The sequence below is a fragment of the Natrix helvetica genome (genome assembly GCF_964273705.1).
Source record: "Natrix helvetica genome assembly, chromosome: 2".
Classification (NCBI taxonomy): Eukaryota; Metazoa; Chordata; class Lepidosauria; order Squamata; family Natricidae; genus Natrix; species Natrix helvetica.
In genome coordinates this window covers 24,691,051-24,709,478 of record NC_138552.1, presented here as the reverse complement: position 1 = coordinate 24,709,478, position 18,428 = coordinate 24,691,051, and positions in this window count along the sequence as shown.

Genomic DNA, 18,428 nt, shown 5'->3' with positions numbered 1-18,428 from the left:
TTTACATGTAAATATGTACTAATAGAGTGGCTTTTATTAATCTTAGAATCACGGAGTCACCGAATAATTTAAGATGTATGGATTTTATCCATTTGTGCTCCAAATATATTCACCATAATGGTATATGTGAATGGTAAAAATGCACAAGAAACCAGTTAAACCAAACACAGAAAAAATAGCAACTGGGGTATCATACTTAAACACTGGATTTTTAAATTCATGTACAAAGAAAAATTGTAGTGAGCTACAACATAAGGCTAACATAAGGGAATATTAGGGAGATATTTATGTTGCTTGAATCCAATATAACCCCAATAAAGCAATCAAAAATCCCAGAAGAAGGAATATATTGCCCTTGAAAATAGAATTCAAATAACTTGAGTGGTATAGTCAGCTCCTACTGTTTATGCCTTAAACTTGTAACACAGCAGTAATAGAAGGTAAAATGCAATTTCCACATTGAACACAAGAGGTCGCCTTGTTAGCATAATTCAGAAGTACCCATGTCTGTGCCCCCCCCCCCCCTTACTGTTTTAAGCAAATAATTTTATTCTAACTCCAGTGGGGTTAGAAATATCAAATAGATATTACAACTGAATACCTTGAACTTAGTGTGTGTGTGTGTGTGTGTGTGTGTGTGTGTGTGTACCTGCAACCTTATCCTCTTAGTAATGAGCTTTTTGCAAGATCATGGGAAAACAAAGTTTAGGGATGCCGTTCCATGTGATAATTGAGTTGTGTGAAAAGGCTCTGATGTGGTCTAGAATTCAGTGTAATAATGCCAGAGAAGTCCAAAGAAGAACAAAGGACTAATCTGAATTGAAATGTGAAATTCTCAGTGGTAAACCTACCAGCTTCATAAACTAGACTTGCCAAAATTGTGGAAACCTTTTGAGAAAAGTGTACAGTATTTTTTGAGGTTTGATGGCTAATAACACCACTCTCATCACTGCAAATAACACTGTCCCATTGTTCCTCTGCCCAGGTAACATGGGTTTTAGCCCAGTTTAATCTTTTCAACCTTTGTTTGACAGATAAAAGTGGCTTTTTTCATGGAATTCTAGATTTTAGGCCAAATTCCTGCAATCTGCGCCGAACAGTCCTTACACTCAACTTCACATTGCATTGCGCCATTTCATCTTGCATATACTTAGATAATTTTCTTCTGTCACGTAGGCACAGTCTCTTAATTCTTCTATCATCACTTTCTGTTGTGCATCTTTTCCTGCCTTTATCAGTGTGGTTTTGTAATGACTGAGTCTCCTTATAACTCTTCAAAAACTTAGAAACGTCACCTTTGGTTACATTTCCACCAATTTTTCTTCTAATTTCTTTATAACTGTAGCCTTGTTCACTTAATACAATTTTACATCGTTTTCTGGACAACCAGTTGACTCTTTGCACCATTACTTTAATTTTATTACATTTTACAAGCTCATTAAATGAAAGAACACACACACAAAAAAAACACCCAACCAACTTGATAGCGATCATATAACACACTGACAAATATCCTTCTCTCAGCTTCAATACATGACATCAATAACTGAATCCTACTGTGATCTGATTGGCTCATTACCAAAACAAGATGACACCTGATTGACTCTCTAAAAACTCATGCTCATTGGCTACAATCAGATGAAGGAAAGCTATCTAATATCAACCTAAGCAAGCTGTGTTTCCTTTTTCTGGTTATTTGGCTATAACATTTCATAGATTACAGATAATTGAACAAACTTTGTTGCATTACATTCTTGATTAAATTACCGTGTTTTTTGGAGTATAAGACGCTCCAAAGTATAAGACGCACCTAGCTTTTGGGGAGGAAAACACAGGGGAAGTCTTCCTCCCACCAATTTGCCTCCTTGCAACAAACAGCACAGACAAGGTACACTGTTTGTAGTATTACATTTCAGACTATACTTGTACAGATGATGTTAAAATTGAGGTGCTTTCTGGAATATAGTGTAGGAAGTTATCACCTAGCCCTCTCCCAGAAAAATGAAATATCCTAGGAAATATTGAAAAGGCAGAATATTATATTTTCCTGGATGTGAAAAAGGGAGAAACACATTTTAAACACTAAATTCCTACAGCTTCCTGCCCATCCCCACTTTTGTCAATGGGCCATTAAGAAGGCCAAGCTAGTCCACTTTACATAATAAAGAGTTCTCCTCTTCAGCTGTGATGGGATTAAGGCAGGATAATAAGCCTTTACTCAACTGACCACATGGCATCTGAACTCAATCAAACCTGAATTCAAAACAGCCTAGAGGGTTGCCCCTGCATGGGCCCATGTGAGTCTGGCAACCAATCAGAATACATTTCTTACACAGGAACAGGAAACAGATAGGTGGGGCAGAACAGATTATAAAAATCCCTGCAAGCCCTTCTTCAGCCCTTCTCTTCCCTTCTCTTCCCTTCTCTTCCCTTCTCTTCTCTTCTCCACCAACATTGAAGCATGTGATCACCTTTGCTGTTCAGGGATCAGGCCATGTGGTCCTGTCCACCATTAAAACCATCTTTCCAAGCAGCCTCCATGTCTCCAGTGTCTTTTTTCCCCACTTGGAGCCGAACCCAGAAGGACATTTCTCCCAACAATTGGCACACCACAGATGGGACTCCAAGCTAGCCTAACAAATGGATATGGCCCAGGTAAGCCTCCCATGCCGGCACAGACCCCATTGAGTCTGTGGGTGGACTTTATCTTGGCCTTAGCCATTTGGATCTAGGCTTTAAAGGGGTTTTGAGTTTGAGCTCAAAGGCTGCCTGGAAAGAAGGTGAGTACCTCTAAATTTTAATTCTCTAAAATTTAATTTTAAAGCATGGGAAATGTGTGTATGCCTGCCTGTGTGTGACTAGTGTGTGTGAAAATGGATGGAAAAGTGAATGGATTTTTTATTTTTTGTTGTTGCTGCTGTTTTTGTCCTGTGAGAGAAAAAAGCTAAAGCCCATAAGAAAGTTAGTGAGAAAAATGGAGGTACGCATACCCGCTCCGACAGCACCCCTCCTGGGTCACTGTGCGGCTGGTCCTCCGGGTCTCTTTCCCCAAGACTTGAAACTGTAAGAAAAGTCCCTGCGTGAAAGGGCGCGAATCGAAAGTCCCTGCGTGAAAGGGCGCGAATCGAGAGAAGGTTCCCGCGGTGAGGAACGCGATAAAAGTCCCTCCGAAGGGCACCCCCAGAAAAGTCCCTCCGAAGGGCACCAATAAGACCCTCCGAAGGGCAAACAGAGAAAGTCCCTTCAAAAGGGCGCGAAAGGTCCTCTAAGGACGCGAAAGTAAAGTGGGGAAATACGAAGTGGCAAACCCAGCTAGGACGAAGTGAACCCACATCTAAACGGGATCATGGGAAGCGGTAGCTCGAGGGTAGCCATGGAAACCCCCCTAGGGGAGTTGTTGGGGGCCTGGGACGAAAAGCAAATGCCCGTCCTGGCCGGAATGAAGAAAAAAAAAGAGCAGATTGTAGAAAATGGGCTTTGCTGAAAGATGATACAGGAAAAACTAATTTGGCTGAAAAGGTACTTAAAAGGAAATGGTGGGATTTCTTTTTTTTTTCCTCTTGTCTGTCTCTTTCTCTGTCTTCTATGTAACCACGTGGTTTTTGTTTGTTAAGATTTGTGCCTTCCCCAATTTAACTGAAATTCATGGTGGGAATGATTTTGTTTTTCCCTCTTTGTCTGTGTGTGTGTATGTCTAAGTCTTTGTGCACCCTCAAGGTAATTGTAACTAAGATGTCTCCAATCCAAAAGACAAGAATTTTAAAGTGTTCAAAGAAAGAAAGGAGTAAACTGGCAGAAATTGCCTTCGCTCAGTTTGTTGGGCCCACAAAAACTGAGTGAAGGTGGAGGGAATCTTTGCTTTGCATCTGTTTTGGCCAGCAGAGACAGAGTAAAGATACTTTTTTCTTCCTTCCTTCCTTGCCTATACCTTAAAGTAACAACCCAGGAAATGTTTGCAAGAAAAGTTTCATCCTTGCATTTATTGTGTGTCTAAATGATTTTACCTGTCCATTTCTTTCCTGGAGCATGTGAATCCAGACCCCATTTCTCATCTGTGATATCCCCATAATGTTTATCTGTTTATCTGCTTAGTAACTAATGGTTTTATTTTTTTTCAAACTCTGCCTGCAAGCTATCTACCCCCCCCCCCACGCCCCTCCCTTACCTCTAATCCTCCAACAATGCCTTTTCTGTGGGGGAGGGAACCTTGTTCTCATGTCTTTCAGCCCTAGAAGATTGTACTCTTCAGGTGAGTATAGATTTTTTTTCCCTTTGGGGGGGAGGAGGAGAGTGTTGCCTTGTGTGTGCATGTATGAAATGAAGGAAATTCCTACTAAAGGTTTGCCTTCAACCTGAGTAAAAACCCTCTGCACATTTTTCTGACCAACCTACTCTTATTAGTCCTAAAGTAAAAACCTGGCCTCCAGAAGGCAGTTTTGATTTAGATTTTGTCAACAAATTTGCTGATTTTCTGGCCACCATCAGATGAATCAAGGGCCCCACCCAGATGCAAATGATGTGTTAATGAAAGTCTCCATACATCTTGATATTTAAAAATGCCAGCGCGTGCTGGGATATCAAGATAGAATTTGGATCTTTAAAAAATTAGCCAGCATCCGCTGGCAGGTCCAAATTAGAAACGAACACCCCAGGGCAGAGACAGGTATTAACAATCTAGTGCTTAAGGAAATAGGACAACGGGGTCACTTCAAGCAAAAGTAAGAAATTTAGCAGGTAACAAAAAGGTAAAGCCTGTCTGAATGGAAGACCTAGGTAATTGGACTTGATTAATTTGATGTAATGTCTGTTAAGAAATTCTGTGTGTGTGCGCGTGATCATTTCCAGACCTGGAGGGAAGTTGAGATCCTTTAATAATAGAAAATGGAGCTCATTGGCTTATGTACAGCTCCCTGAAGTAATTGTAATAACTGCCTTGCATGAAGAACGAATGAAATGGGATTTTTGTATGTGAAATTAATGATTGCAGTGCAAATGTGAGTATGTTGATGGTAAAGTTGGTATGAATGTAGTTTGATTCCCTTTCATATAAAGAAGCAGTCAGTTACAAGGTTGTTTAATGGTATGTGTGTGTATGCATGTGTGTTATCATTTCCAAACCTGAAGGGAGGGTGAGATCCTCTAATAAAAGAAAATGAAGCTTGGTGGCTTGTGAAAAAAAAAAAAGCTTCCTGAAATACCTATGATTGTTTGGCATGAGCAAGCACGAAGGTCTGATTGCAATATGAATGTGAGTATGTGTCCCTCATGCCCCAGGGAGTGATAAGTGAATGGATGCAGAGATCCACGTGATTGCCTGTGTGAATCCCCCCCCCCCTCTTCCTTCTGGGTCATTCTTTGGAGGGAAGTAGGAAAAGCGGGGAGAATGAATGTCTGCTCATTTTACCATGAGTGTGTGTATGAAATGCCCCAGTGATACCTGTGAATGCCTCTGGGCATCCCCCCCCCCTCCTTCTTTCCCTCCTTCCTTTTGGGTCATTAAAGGCTGAAATTTTTTCTCCTCACTTTAACCACTTTTCCCCCCCCTCTCTTCTGAGAAATTTGGAGTAAATGGGTGATCTGCTCCGCTTACCTTTCACTATTGTGATCTTTTATCTGCATATAAAATTATGCAGTTACATTTCTTTGCTCTGAATACAATTTTGATTTTTTTTCTTGAAATTTTTGAGGTTTAAAATGCTTAATTAAACCTATAAAAAGGAATGATTTTGAGATGTTTTGCTTACATTTGTAAATGTTTTAACATACTTAATGAGAATTTGCTTCCATCTGAATGGAATTTGATATTTTGGAGTGTTGACTCAAAGTACCTTTTTTTTTTTTTAAATTGCATTTTTTTTTAAAAGCTGTTCTTCTTACCTCCCTCTTTTACACCTGAGTGCATTTTTAAACGCTTATGAGTCAAGGTGCTCTACCCTATGAGATTTTGTTTGTTTGTTTGTTTGCAACACAAGTTGTTGTCCGTCTTGGAAATTTACTCATCTTACTGCAAAAGTGTTTCAATCATACAGGCAGTGGGAATGTCATGTTCCATGAAATTTACATCGTCTACCTCCTGAAATAATGTTTGGATTTCCACACTTGGACAGAATGGGTGATATTCCACAACATGAGACTAAAGATATGTCTGTAAAGAACTGTATTCTTGGCCTCTCCTTTTTTTTTTTTAACCTCAGAAACACAGGACTGCTAGCTCAAACCATAACTCTCCAATTTGCTGCTGGTGATTGCCTCCTGATAAAACCTGACATGAGGAGAAAAAAAAAACTTAGCCAAGCCTGGGACAGACTACCAAGACTGACTGACCACTCTTACCAGCCTTACCACCAAACCAAGCATGCCACCCTAGCAGACATGAAAGAACCCTAAAGGAGATGAAGAAGTAAAGACCAAAAGACTCTCTTCTATCCCCAGAAGACAGCTGTAAAGACTATGGGGGAGGGTGGAAACTGATTGTAAAGTTTTGTTTCTTTGCCTCCCTCACAGAAATTGTAATTGTAATTCTTCTTTCCTGTCTCATTTATATTGTAATCAGTTTAATGTATTCATGTAAGAATTGTATTTGAGAATGGCTAGCACAGCAAGTTCTGAACACCTTAGATTTCTGGCTGGTGGGAGGGAAATTTTGTCCAAAATGTCTGTATTTTCTGTATTGTAGAAGCAGCTACACACACACACACACACACACACACAAAGAGAGAGGGAGAGAGAGAGGCTCCATTCAGAACTAGATTGAAACTATCTCCTTGACTTAACTCCACAAAGCTTTTCCTAGGTTGATTTTGCCCTTGCACAAAAGCAGATATCTCCCTTTTAATCCCATGGGGGAGGGTCAGTTCCCCTCAGGCAATTCCCCCACTTGAAGAGTAGCAGAAAGGATCTTCAAAACTCAAACCCTGTGACTCAATTAAAAAAAAAAAATGCTGCTGCCCAGTTGCCCAGTAAAGCAGGACATGTTGCACTGGTGGTCTCTGATAGGAGTCCCTGGGCTCATTGTGTGTAACTTTAAAAAAAATACTAAATAGCTTGTATTGCACACTAGCTAAACTCAATTTGGCCTCACTAAAATAGGAGCCAGGGCAAGTTAAAGAAATCCCTTGGAAATGGGCAGCCTGTACTTCTTTAAAAGGAAGAATCCTTCAATGGCTGTGAAGTTTTTTTGGGACTTCTGCTTGCTTGTAGTCTGGAAGCTCACAGAAAGTGATATCAAACACCTGAAAATAATTGGCATGGTAAATTGGATATTGTAAATTTCTTTCCAGAAATTGTGCCCTGGTTGCTAAGACCTTCATGGTTAAAAGCTCTCTGGGAGCCACTGAAGGGATCCTTCTGCTGCCTCTTTCAATGCTTTTCCATCAGAAAAATTAAGTTTCCCTGATCTGACCGATTTTATCTTTTGTCAAAAACATGTGCGTTCCACTCACATTTTTTTGAAAAAAAAAAAAGGAGGGATTGTAGGAAGTTATCACCTAGCCCTCTCCCAGAAAAATGAAATATCCTAGGAAATATTGAAAAGGCAGAATATTATATTTTCCTGGATGTGAAAAAGGGAGAAACACATTTTAAACACTAAATTCCTACAGCTTCCTGCCCATCCCCACTTTTGTCAATGGGCCATTAAGAAGGCCAAGCTAGTCCACTTTACATAATAAAGAGTTCTCCTCTTCAGCTGTGATGGGATTAAGGCAGGATAATAAGCCTTTACTCAACTGACCACATGGCATCTGAACTCAATCAAACCTGAATTCAAAACAGCCTAGAGGGTTGCCCCTGCATGGGCCCATGTGAGTCTGGCAACCAATCAGAATACATTTCTTACACAGGAACAGGAAACAGATAGGTGGGGCAGAACAGATTATAAAAATCCCTGCAAGCCCTTCTTCAGCCCTTCTCTTCCCTTCTCTTCCCTTCTCTTCCCTTCTCTTCTCTTCTCCACCAACATTGAAGCATGTGATCACCTTTGCTGTTCAGGGATCAGGCCATGTGGTCCTGTCCACCATTAAAACCATCTTTCCAAGCAGCCTCCATGTCTCCAGTGTCTTTTTTCCCCACTTGGAGCCGAACCCAGAAGGACATTTCTCCCAACAATAGTTATACTCTGCTATTTAAAAGATGATACAATAGCACTGGGCCTCTTCAGATCAAGCATTTATTTTAAAAAGCTTCTTCATTTTGTTAAGCTGTCTAGTACAATAATAAAGCAGTCTTTAAAAAAAACCAAGTTTAATAATTTGAACATTCTACAGGCATTTATAATTATTGACTTACCTCCTTGCAGCAAACAGTAAACAGCCTGATTAGCACAAGAAAAAAATATATCTGCCTCTGCCTCCCAGCAATTTGCCTTGTGGAGCAAACAGCAAGTTTCATTTTCAATTTCAGCAATTTCAGGAGCCTCCCGATCAGATGTTTCAGGCTGCAGGGATTGCTATAGCCCAGCGATTGTGAACCTTTTTTGGCTCGCGTGCCATAAGTGGGGGGAGCGCAGGGGGGTCGTGTGTGGGCGTGCCGCACCCATAATGCAATGTGCGACCCCCCCCATTTTTACATGCTTTTTTCGCCCTCCCCAGACTCCAGAGGCTTTATAGGAGCCTGGGGAGGGTGAAAAAAGCCTCCCCCACCCCCCCCCAGACACCCTCTGGAGGCTTCAGGGACCTTCAAATGACTTCCGGCTTACTCGGAGGGTTGTTTCAAGTGTTCCGGACATTCTCTGAAGCCTTCGGAGCACTCAAAACGACCCTCCGAGCAAACCGGAAGTCCGTTCCTGAACTTCCGGTTTGCCCATAGGGCTGGTTTTTTATGCTCCGGAGGCTTCACAGAAGCTCATGAAGCCTCCGGAGGGCCTTCGGGGGGGGGGGGGGTCTTTTCACCCTCCCCAGGCTCCTATAAAGCCTCTGGAGCCTGGAGAAGGTGAAAAATGGCTTTAAAAAAGGGTGAACTCAGCTGGCCAGCGCGCGCATGCGCACTGGCCAGCTGACAGGGCAGCATCTCGCATGCCCTGACAAATGGCTCCACGTGCCACTTGTGGCACGCGTGCCATAGGTTCGCCATCACTACTATAGCCTATTGCAGCCTCCCAAGCCCCATTTTCTCCATTTGCTGCAAGGAGGTAAATTGCTGGGAGGCAGAGGTTGATGGAGACAAGAAGGGAAAGTTTTGATTCTTTTTTTAAATGCACATTTTTCCCACTTAAAAGCTAATTAAGTTTTACTTTCTAGAGGTATTGTTAGATATTGCTAGGGGAACAGGATAGGTTAAATAAATTTCATCTGGTGGAGAATACACCATAATTATTTTGATTCATGAAGACAGTGGGGTTTGGAGGGCAACATTTGTTACATAACTGCAAACATTTATTTCTTAAAAAAAAACATCCTAGCCTGGTCTTTCCTTTAAAAATTTCATACTAGAGAATTTCTGCCAGATGTCCATTGGCCTTTCCTTGGCTTTTGTGATTAGTTTAGCCAGTAGTTAATGAAGTATACACTGCACAAAGAATCCCCTAAGCGACCTTGCAGGATAACTTTTGTCTGGGAGCAACTCACAACAGTCCTTTGTCATTTTAGAAGAAGTCATTAATTTTAGCTGACAGACCTGAAGGCGGTGTAGGAATTTCTGTACATCTTGCTAAGCCACCGTCCTCTGCTGACTTAAGCAACAAAATCATTTTAATTTATGCTGTCTTTCCCCATTTGCCCAGAAGATCAAAACAATGTGTGAGAGTCCCTGAGGTTTGCTTTGCAGAAAGGAAAGAGAGAGAGAGATTAAGAGAGAGAGAGAGATTAAGAGAGGGAAAGAAATTGATAGAGACAGAGAAAAACAGAGAGAAAGAAATTGAAGGAGATAAATTGAGAAAAGGGAGGTAGGGAGAGAAATTAAAAGAGACAGAAAGAAATTGATAGAGACAGAGAAAAACAGAAAAAGAGAAAGAAATTGTAGGAGAGAAATTGAGAAAAGAAAAAAGGGAGGGAGGGAGAGAGAGAGATTAAGAGAGAGAAATAGAGACAGAGAAAAACAGAGAAAGAGAGAAAGAAATTGAAGGAGAGAAATTGAGAGTAAAGGGAGAAAGAGAAAGAGAGGGAGGGAGGGAGGAAGGGAGGGAGGGAGGGAGAGAGAGAGAGAGAGAGAGAGAGAGAGAGAGAGAGAGAGAGAGAGAAATCTTGCAACTATGTGTACGTGGAACTTCCAAAATGATTTACTCTTGTGAACTCATAAATATTTTATATCTCTTGCTGAGCAATTACAAAAAGGAGAGAGAAATATCAAACTGGTCATCATTTATTTAAAGGATACTGAAGTTACCAGGTGTTTGAATCATCTTCATAACCTTGACTGTCATTTGAGCTCCTGGAAAACAAGTAACTGAACAATGATTACGTTGTATGGGAAGGGTATGTTCCTATTGTAGAAGAAAACATTTTTTGCTGGTTGGATCCTCTTGAAAAGTTCTCCCTCCATCGGATTATTGATATGAAATCCTGAAACAAATCAGAGATGATCCTTCATACTTCTCAAAATACTTTTCAGTTTGCATTGACCATAATGTCCTCCTTTTAAAAGGGAACCCCAATCATACATGGCACTCTTCCATCCTAAAAGGAAAATAAAATGGTCTGTTTGTATATTTGCAGACAATTCATTACCCAACTACTATCAATGTGCTGATGAGTATGGGTTAGATCCCTGTTTATATAGAACAGCTTGTCCTGCTAGTGTTGGTGGAAGTGTGATTTTCTTCCTTGTAGTTCCTTGATCGGGGTATTGTTTGTTCCTTACCAATAATGCAATCAGTAGGGAGCTGCAGACAGCCCTGATTTTCTGTTCCCACTTAGAAATAAAGGTGTATTTAATGAAGCTTCTGGAAGAAGTATCACAAAGTCAGATTAAAGAGAAACTTCCCTGACAAATAAGGGGTGAAGCAACTCTTCATGGGACAACTGCCCTTTATTTTGCCATAAGTTCCCTCTATATAGCTGGTTCTCCCTCCTCATGGATTAGGTAAGGTGACTATCCTGCGGGGAGCATAACTTGCAAGGAAAAAGAAAGCACCATAAATGGTACCCCCATTTCCATTCTTCAAACTGTTCCAGAATGATACCATGATTAAGGATGTTGAAGGTTTCCAAGAGCTCAAGGAGCACAAAGATGGAGGAACCACATCCACCCCAACTCTGCCCCAAGTCATTTACAAGCATGACTCTCTCAAGGGTCTCTCAGTATGGAATCCCAGCCTGAGAACCAAATGAAACCACTTTCTTCGGGATTGGTGAAAGGATGATAGTTATCTAAAATTGTTTGGCCCAAGGGCAGCTTCTTGAGAAGAGGACAAAGCACCACCTTCTTCAAATCTGGAGATACCACCTTTTCCCTCAACACCACAATATATACTAAATCAGAGGTCTATTTCACCCCTATATTAGAGGAGTCTGAGGCTAATAAACATTCAGTATAAAAGCACCTGTCCACTTCCTCAGGAGTCATTCATTCAAATTCATCCCAGATCACACCATAAGATCAGGTCCAGGCTCCAGTTAAGTCCAAGTAGGAGACGATTTGATTAATTATTAACATCATTTGAGTGATCACTAGTGATCAAAACCATTGCTTTTAGGAATAAATATTCCTTATGTTCCTTTCCCAGCTAATCATGACCAAAATATCAAATACAAAAATTTCACTTTTTAAAACTAAATTAAAATCAATACTTCATGACCCAAAATACCCAGAATGATATGAGGTGTTCCTTACACATTGGTTTACATTGAAACCAAGGATGATGGAGGTAAAAAAAAGGGAACAGTAATTGCAAGCTATCCTGTAAAAATTTCATAGATGGAGGAGACCACCATCTACAAAATTCTAAGTTTGTAGACAAAACTAAGTTAAAAATATTCTAGAAAAAGACAAATTATTTCTGCCAAAAAAACCCTCAGTGGTTATATCTACAAAGTCACCAGGAATGGAATTCAATTAAGGAAGAATAGAATAGAATAGAATAGAATAGAATAGCATTTTTTATTGACCAAACGTGATTGGATACACAAGGAAATTGTCTCTGGTGAATAAGCTCACAGTGTACTTATAGATCATAGGTCATAATCATAGTTTACAACCACTAATTATAAACTACAAACAACAGTTGATAAATCATAAGAAACCAATAGAAGATGGCAGGAAAGATGAGAAGATGAGAAAAGATGAGAAATGAGACAGCACAGTGGGAATTAATTGTTTAGCAGAGTGATGGCATGGGGAAAAAAAAGTTATCTTCAGTCTGGTTGTTTTGGCATGCAATGCTCTATAGCAACATCCTGAGGGTGAGAAGTTGAAATAGATTATGTTCAGGATGTGAGGTGTATCCATGCTGCAAAATATTATATGGAAGCAAATAAATTTAGAAAACTGATAGTCATCATAGCTAATTTGGCTCAACTGTTTTCTATTAATCTCAAAAGAAATAAGTGAGATAAATTGATCACAGATATTGGAACGCAAATGCTCATCCTCCAATTTAAGAAAGACAATAGGAGAGTAATAGAAGAGTTTAATTTCTCTACATCTATCTCTACCTCTCTTTTCCAGGATTTTCTAGGCCTTTATTTTTTTTTCCTTTCTGAGATCATTTTTGAAGGAGGATTTGTGTCAAAGCAGAACGAATGCATTAAACCCCATTTTAAGATTTAATTTTGTCATTTTATTTTCTCTATCCATCTACAAGATTTTCTGAATGGTATACTTTCCCCGTTCATTTTGACGGCCCAAAGAACATTGGAGTTTTTAAAACATTGCTATTAACGAGGCTCTGGATTTCAGTTAAAGCTAGATTTGAAATGGTAATATAAAATGGTCTGAAAACGGCTACATTTTGCTTAGTTATTAGCTCTGATTATAACTGCCCAGAAGAAATGCTCAGTTTCAACCAGGAGTGAAAAAGCTGTGGAGAAAAAAAATGCATATTTTCAAGGTTATCTTCTGATTAGTTCAAGATATCTGCAGGTCGGCAGTTTAGTCCAATCCTTCATATTCTGAACGCTAAGTTGAAAATGAAGAAATCTACAGATTTAGTCCAAACCTCATTTTTCTCTATCATTTCTCCTCAAAAATTCCCTCTGGGCACATTCATCCTCTCTCGTAAAAGTAACATCCAATTAGAAAAGGTTGTCATTTTTCTATTCAATTCTCTGATGAGAGTACAACTATTTCATGCTCATATTTTTAAATTATCTCTCCCATTCTGAAAATGCATTTTTAAGCTCTACATGTCTTGAATAAAATGTATGACACAATGAATAGAAAGTAACAGTTTTCAAGGGGATTTCTTTCCTTTCCTTTCCTTTTGCCTTGAATGAACAAAAAAGAAACCATCCCTTCTCATCTAATACATTTTCCAACCTGGACACCTGAGGGCAGTAAAATTTCACTCTTTGCTTCTCTCATCTTTCTACTGATTCTTTCAAAATAGGAATTACGGCTGCTGTTATCCTACAAGATTTGTTTGGAGATAAAGTAGCACAGAGTATCAAAAGGTTATAAATTAGGTCTAACAGACTTTTTACTATTGTTGTTTTAAATTTATTTTAAACTGATGTTTGATATTGTTCTCTGGGGTAGTGATTAAAAGGACTAGCCTAAAAAACAAGATGTGCTGGTCCATAGAAACCAGCTGAAGAACTACGGGCTAGTCACTCTCATAGTCCTAGAAAGAAGGAAATGCCAAATCATTCCTTTAATGAAAAAAGATGCTTTTTTCAAGAGGCAACTGGACTTCCTTGTTTTTCTTTGAAGATGTTTCGCTTCTCATCCAAGAAGCTTCTTCAGCTATGACTGGATGGTGGGGAATGGAAGGACAGACTTGCAAACAACTGGTCATTTGCATTTGTTTAGAGAGTCGTTGAGGCCACCTGGAGGTTTATCTGTGTCCTCAGGGTCACCTGAGTGGTGCAAATGCCTGTGGAGCTTTCTTGGAACTGCTGAAAGGACTGTATTGTAGACTGGGGATAGATGATATCATATCCCTTCCCCTCCGTTGAGAGAGGGCTGTTTAATTTTGACATAGATGGCCTCTTTGACCCCTTTTTCAAGCCAGTGGTGCTCTCTGTCCACATTTTGGATACAGATAAACCGGTTACTTCTTGAAAAAAGCACATTTGGGACAACCATGATCTGGATGACTGAGAATCTCCACAGACAGTTCTTTAATATTTACGTAAATTTAGTTTTATATATTTCTAAATGGATGTGAAGGGCTTTGATATCCTTTGTTAATTATCATATTTTTCGGAGCATAAGATGCACCGGAGTATAAGACACATCAAGGTTTTGAAGAAGCAAATTTTTTAAAAAGTAGATAGGTAGATAGAGGGAGAGAGAGGGAGAGAAAAAGAGAGAAATACAGTAGGTAGGTAGAGAGAGAGAGAGTAGAATGTAGGTCAGTAGAGGGATAGAGAGAGAGAAATAGAAAGAGAGAGAAAAATATAGTAGATAGGTAGGGAGAGAGAGAGAGAGAAATACAGTAGATAGGTAGGGAGAGAGAGAGAGAAGGTAGATAAAGGGATAGAGAGAGAAATAAAGAAATACAGTAGGTAGGTAGGGAGAGAGAGTAGAATGTAGGTCAGTAGAGGGATAGAGAGAGAGAAATAGAAAGAGAGAGAGAAATACAGTAGATAGATGGGGGAGAGAGAGAGAAATACAGTGGATAGGTAGGGATAGAGAGAGAGAGAAATACAGTAGATAGGTAGGAAGAGAGAGAGAGTAGGTAGGTAGGTAGATAAAGGGATAGAGAGAGAGAGAAATACAGAAATACAGAAGGTAGGTAGGGAGAGAGAATAGAATGTAGGTTAGTAGAGGGATAGAGAGAGAGAAATAGAAAGACAGAGAGAAATACAGTAGATAGGTAGGGGGAGAGAGAGAGAAATTAAGTAGATAGGTAGGGAGAGAGAGAGAGTAGGTAGGTAGGTAGATGTTTCCAGGTGCATTTATCCATATGGTGTACAAAGAAATCACTGACAATCTGCAGCACCTAAGACTTTGTTTCTGCTGGCACAGCACTTGATCAATCTAAAGAGCTTTCCGAAAGGGAAAAAAAAAGTTTTTGCACTCTGCAAACCTCCCCAAAACGGCCCGTTTTTTTGTGAAAACTGCCCCCCCTTTTAAAAAAAGGCATGAATAGCCTGGGGGTGGTGGTTGCAGAATGCTCCTGAGGGGATGGGGGGACGACAGAAATGAGCAAACAATGGCTCATTTTTTGTCAAAAAAAATGCATGCATAGCCTTATGGAAACTTATGGAGTGCTGCTGGGGGCTGGAGGGGCAAAAAGGCCCATTTTTTGCTCATTTCTGCCCTCCTCAGCCCCCAGGAACTCTCTGAAAGCCTCCATAAGGATTTGCACAGCCATTTTGGTGAAGGGGCGGGGCTTTGGGAGGCAAAAAAATGCTCTATTCGATGTATAAAATGCACCCAGATTTTCAGCCTCTTTTTTTCGGTGTCTTATACTCCGAAAAATACAGTACCTTGAAGAACTGATGATAAATGACCATAAGAGCCGAGGTGGCACAGTGGTTAGAGTGCAGTATTGCAGGCTACTTCAGCTGACTGCTTGATGCAGTTCAGCAGTTCAAATCTCACCAGGCTCAAGATTGACTCAGCCTTCCATCCTTCCGAGGTGGGTAAAATGAAGACCCAGATTGTTGGAGGCAATAGGCTGACTCTGTAAACCGCTTAGAGAGGGCTGTAAAAGCACTATGAAGCGGTAAATAAATCTAAGTGCTATTGCTATAATGAGAAATGAACACGAGCCGAATATGGAAAAGGAAGGACATCAGCCTGGCAACAAAATGTAGGTTAGTCCGTTCTATTGTGTTTCTTGTCGCTACCTCTGGCTATGGAAGTAAATAAGCAAGTCAAGAAGAAAATCGACTTGTTTAAGCTGTGGTGCTGGAAACAGCTTCTGTGTATTCATTGGACAGCAAAAGTGATTGACACACAGGTATTGGAGCACATAACACCAGCAGGGCCGTCTTAGCAGGATTATGGGGCCCCTACGACAACGACTCACAGGAGTAAAAATGCAAATGGTCAAAAAAATGAAACATATATTTGCAAGTTAGTATTAATAAGAAAATGCAGTAAAATGTAATATATATCTTGCTGTATTTATATAATACAAAGAGCATCGAAGGGTTAACATACACAGATTAGTATGGAGCCCCTATGCTCATGGGCCCCACGGGCAAGTGCCAATCAGGCCCCTGCGTTAAGACAGCCCTGACCAGTCATTGGAAGGAAAAGAAATCACAAAATTGCTTCTAACTTATTTTGGGCATTACACGTGAGGAAATTCACTGGAAAAAGGAATTATATTAGGGAGAGTTAGTGGTAAAAGGAGTCCAGGCCACCAAATGGCCAGATGCCATCAAATCTGCCACCGGCTGGAGCATAAAAAGACTGGAAGAAATACTGCAAGATTGGAAGATGGGGAGAAATTCTCTGGCCCAGAGAATCACCAAGAATTGAAGACAACTGAATGGGTAACATCACCATCCTGTCTGAAATGGGTGCTTCAAATGCAATGCCAGATAAACATAGATATTACCCGTATTTTGGCACTGTAAGCATTATGTTATGAAACATTGGCCATCGTTATAAAAAAGCGTTATTTACTTTGCAATTCCAGGAATAAGGTTTTCAGCGTTTTGTTAAGGTCAGAGATTTTCACATCTTCAGTTGAAGATTATCTGTAATGTTCGTCTACAATGCAGTGAAAGCAGCAATGTTTGGCATCTACAAAGCTAAGAATAACAAACCTAGAAAATTCAATGTTATAACACAGGCCATCACATAGCAAAACAGATAAACACATGGGTTTAGTCTGTTTAAAAAATGGCCAGATTCAAGGGATACTGGCCTTGAAGCAACTTTAGGTGTTGTGTGTGTGTGTGTGTGTGTGTGTGTGTGTGTGTGTGTAGTGACGTTACCTGTGTTGAAATAATTTGTTTGCTTAACTGAATATCACATATAGATATTCAACAGAATGCTCAATTCAGATCCTTCTGCAAAAAAGATAAATGTATTTGCATCCTCCTGCTAATGTAGGGTGGAAATTCCATACCCAGAATCTGAGGACACAATTTGTTGTCCTTGACTTATGTCTCTAATCTAGGAATATGTCTGTGTAGAAGCTTTAGCTGGATCAAGGCTTATGTATTTACAATTCCTGTCACCACTTTATTTATTTGTACAAATTTAGAGGCCATCCAACTTCCAATGATTCTGGATGGATTACTATTAAAAAATAAGAAACAAAATAAGAAAAAAATTAAAAATATTAGAAAAAGTGAAATCCCAAGTGGTTTGAAGGCAAACTCATAAACAAAAAAGACACCCAATTGGGAGCTTAATCTCAATATACTAGAGAAAATAACCAAGTCTTAAGCAGGCTTCTTGAAGGTCATCAGAATGGGAGCCTAAGTCGCCGGGGGTTATTATTACTTCAGAGGACAGGTATTGCAACAGATCAGACACACCTCACATTTCCCATTAGATGACACTGCCTATTTTATGGGATTCAGAGCATGCCACTTCTTCCTGATGTCACAAGATGGAAAGAATCAACTGGAGATAGTCTGTCAATAATGGTTCATAATATGTTCAAAAAAGGGCATGGACTTTAACTCTCCCCCCCCCCAAAAGCCATATTCCTTGGGGAGCAACCTGTTAGGTGATAAATAATGGCCAAACCTACAAGCAGTGAGAAAGATCAGGGCCAAAACTCTGTGAAACAATGACAGTTCTTTCTGGGTCCTATTTTGTTTTCTTCTGAGCTTCAAGCTGCAAGGAAGGGATTGGTCTCTTACCACAATATTAACTCAGGAGACTATTTATCCATAGAGGTCCCCATTGTTGTTGTTGTTGTTAATTGCAAAGTGGTGTCCGACCCATCGTGACCCCATGGTCAACATTCCTCCAGGCCTTCCTGACATCTACCATCCTCTGGAGTCCATTTAAGCTCACGCCGACTGCTTAGGTGACTCCATCCAGCCACCTCATTCTCTGTCGTCCCCTCCTTCTTTTGCCCTCAATCTTTCCTAGCATATTAGGTTCTTCTCCAATGACTCCTTCTTTCTCATTTTGTGGCCAAAGTGCTTGAGTTTCAGAGGTCCCCATAAATTTATACAAATAATATGATGCTAGGCAGGATTTGGCTTTCCAACTGGCCAGCTTCCTCTCTCTTTCTCCTCCTTCCCTCCTTTATTTGATGTGTTATTTATTATTAAAGGTTCTTCTTTAAAAAAAAACCCAGAAGGAACAGCGATATAAATGGAGATACTCAGATGTATATTCATGCTTTTTCTTTCCTCCTTTTATAGCCCATAGAACTCAAAGGATCATAAGGATCCAGATACCTGCATCAA